This window comes from Sycon ciliatum, chromosome 6 (assembly GCF_964019385.1).
Source record: "Sycon ciliatum chromosome 6, ocSycCili1.1, whole genome shotgun sequence".
Classification (NCBI taxonomy): domain Eukaryota; kingdom Metazoa; phylum Porifera; class Calcarea; order Leucosolenida; family Sycettidae; genus Sycon; species Sycon ciliatum.
In genome coordinates this window covers 15859547-15863000 of record NC_088648.1, presented here as the reverse complement: position 1 = coordinate 15863000, position 3454 = coordinate 15859547, and the positions used below count along the sequence as shown (strand labels likewise).

The 3454-nt window shown below is 46.2% G+C and overlaps 1 protein-coding gene across 2 annotated transcripts in view; it reads right to left on the bottom strand.

Moving 5' to 3' along the window:
* The window catches only part of LOC135819470 (uncharacterized), a 24755-nt gene extending 22027 nt beyond the window's left edge, over positions 1 to 2728 (bottom strand). Inside the window, exons 1-2 of one of the 2 annotated variants that reach the window (XM_065332683.1) lie at positions 387 to 449; positions 132 to 204 (exon numbers count right to left, since the gene is read on the bottom strand). The gene's annotated coding sequence lies outside the window, so the exon portion shown is untranslated. Of the gene's footprint in view, positions 1 to 131; positions 205 to 386; positions 450 to 2331 lie in introns of those variants that run through there. The other variant, XM_065332684.1, reaches the window with a different exon arrangement.
* Between the last annotated feature and the right edge of the window lie 726 nt (positions 2729 to 3454).

The window sequence follows — 3454 nt, the reverse complement described above, 5'->3', positions numbered from 1 at the left end:
TGCTATTTTTTTCCACGTCTACATGTATTTATTTATTTATTTATTTTTTACCTGTACTGTTAAAGGAGACGCACCAAGAGGCTATAAATTCATATTATTATGGCGGCACAAGGAATTGCATAAACACTTACCAGACTTCAAGTTCCGAAGTTAATGTTGAACTCTTTCTGCTTGTTTGACGCGGCCAGTCGACCATACCATAGCCTAGAGGTGACGCATCGCCGGCCAAAAAAAAAAAAAGAGAGAGAGAGAGAGAGAGAGAGAGAGAGAGAGAGAGAGAGAGAGAGAGAGAGTCCCTGGTTTGAGTCCTGGCGGAGGCAGTCAATGTTATCTGCGCAGTGTTCCCGCTCGAATCCCACAAAATGTGTGAATACTTTAATACTCACCAGACTACAGAGATTGACTATCTGCTGTAGAGGGAATAGCTACATAGCATAGGTTTGACACGAGTCACACGACGTATGGGTTACTGGGATCCACGGACAATTATTTTCAACACTTTCAAAGGCTATAGAACGACGAATGGCCAGAAAACCAGGCGCAATGTTCAGCTTTAAAACATCTGTTCGCCTCCACTCAGAATTTCTCTCTTCTCACGCGATCATCAGGCGACTAAGCTCAACAAAGTAAACAGTTAACTATATCGCACAAGGAAAGAACTATGGTTAGCAGGCGGCGTGTGTGTGTGTGTGTGTGTGTGTGTGTGTGTGTGTGTGTGTGTGTGTGTGCGTGTTGTAAAAGAATGCTAAGTATGAGGTGTGAGGCCGTTCAAAATTCGGTGACTGCACACAATTGACCATAGATCAGCAACGTCGTGTAGACCGTGCATACATACGCCCAGGGGCACTTACACGCAGGAATAATCTAGCGACAAGTGAAGCTGTGATCCAGCTTCGCGTTTTGACAGCTAAGCAATTATAAAAATTATGACTTGTACCAGCACTAGTACTAATATCGTCCTGTAATACAGTGCATGGCTTACGGGTGCGACAACGCAGTACCATCACCAATGTCCATCATTCCGGATTCGGTCCACCTGAATGCTGCACCAAGGTGCTGTCACTGTATTCCGTTCCGTTTTCGAACATGAAGCTGCGCCTTGTCTGCAGCAGCGTTGCGAGCCATGTAAAACGCCTATGCTTACAGGTGAGATCACTTCTGGAGACGACTCCCGCAGGCGAACAGCATGCGGGAACACAGGCCCGCACCCACATACATGAACACGAACGCAACCACACACACACGTAAGCAGAGCTACATGTATGTCAGGTGGAGCGTAACACACATAAGCACAAAGTGATGGGTGTTCTTGAGCATACAACTTAGAAGAACAGTAATGTTATCTTGATTCTTCGTCAACGGATTTGTCTTGGTCTCTGTAGTTTTGTCTTTATACAACATGCACCCACGATGTGGCACCGTTCACGGTCCACACTTTGTTTTGAGAAACCACGAACGTCGAGAACAGAATACTGCATGATAGGGGTGGCTGCAGTCGCAACTGTGGTGCTGAAACTGAAGCATCTCCGTCAACCTGAGGTTTCGGCTTCAGCGACACTTCAGTGCACCAGAACATGGGGAGGAGTAGACACAGGGGTCGGGAAGGGGGAATGTACAGTAATCTTTGGGTATAGCGACACACGGCGGGGCATGAGAAAAGTGTCGTTATTCGCGAAGTGTCCTTATGCCCGAAGTCTCATTATAATATTATTATTCGATGGGACTTTGCTCTGGGCTTGGAAATTCTGTCCTTGTTGTTATATCTGCATTTGTTATTAGCGAAGTTGAGTGTACATTGTATAGAAGGTGAAACATGGAATCATGCTACATGTACAGTCAACTTCGCTAATAACGACTGCGGATATAACGTAATTATAATTATTATAACGACAATTCGGAAATAACGACAGAATTTCCATGCCCAGAGCAAAGTCCCATCCAACTGTAGCACATACAATGAGACTTCGGGTATAACGACACTTCGCTAATAAGGACACTTTTCTGATGCCCCACCGAGTGTCGTTATAAGCGAAGTTGACTGTACCAGAGTAAAACGGGGGAGTCTGGGTGCAAGCGGAGAGGGTGTTCAGGGAGGATTCAGAGGGGACCTGTGGCTCAGTATCAGTCTCGACTGCAGAGAGACTTGTACTTTCTACCACTAGCGGTACCAGGAATGGAAGCCTAGATTAACTTTATTTGAAGATATTCACGAAAACAGCATTGGCGACAGTCAGCTAGAAAGGTGGTCTGACCTGTCCTGCTATAGGAGACCGCACCAAGAGGCCATAAATTCATAATTATGACGGTATAAGGAATTGCATAAAAACGTACCAGACTTCAAATTCCTAAGTTAATGTTGAACTCTTTCTGCTTGTTTGACGCGGCCAGTCGGCCACACCATAGCCTAGAGGTGACGCATCGCTGGCCAAAAAGAGAGAGAGAGTCCCTGGTTTGAGTCCTGGCGGAGGCAGTCAATGTTATCTGCACAGTGTTCCCGCTCCGACTCCCACAAAACGTGTGAATACTTTAATACTCACCAGACTACAGAGGTCGATTGTCTGCTGTAGAGGGAATAGCTAAATAGCATAGGTTTGACACGACCTATGAGTTACTGGGATCCCCGGACAATTGTTTCCAACACTTTCAGAAGCTATAGAACGACGAATGGCCAGAAAACCAGGCGCAACGTTCAGTTTTAAAACATCTGTTCGCCTCCACTCAGAGTTTCTCTCTTCTCACGCGATCATCAGGCGACTAAGCTCAACAAAGTAAACAGTTAACTATATCGCACAAGGAAAGTACTATGGTTAGTAGGTGTGTGTATGTTTGTGTGTGTGCTTGTGTGTGTGTTGTAAAAGAATGCTAAGTATGCGGTGTGAGGCCGTTCAAAATTCGGTGACTGCACACAATTGACCATAGATCAGCAACGTCGTGTAGACCGTGCATACATACGCCCAGGGGCACTTACACGCAGGAATAATCTAGCGACAAGTGAAGCTGTGATCCAGCTTCGCGTTTTGACAGCTAAGCAGTAATTATGACTTGTACCAGCACTTGTACTAATATCGTGCTGAACCAAGGTGCTATCACTGTATTCCGTTCCGTTTTCGAACATGAAGCTGCGCCTTGTCTGCAGCAGCGTTGCGAGCCATGTAAAACGTAAAAAATCAAGCACGCTCAGGAGGTCATGATGGCTGAATCTTGCCCGAGCCTACAGCCCAAGGGCCGTAGGCCCGAGGGCTGAAGGCAAGGGCAAGATTCAGCCATCATGACAGACAGAGCGTGCTTGATTCATTTCTTACAGCGCGAAGCAACATATTAGGGAAGGTCAAAGGTGGAAAGGTCGAAGGTCGAAAAATTATTCTCGAAATGACGTCAAACGGTCCGAACATTCCCGAAATGACGTCAAACGGTCCTGAAACTCCCGAAATGACGTCAAATGGTCCTGATGGCC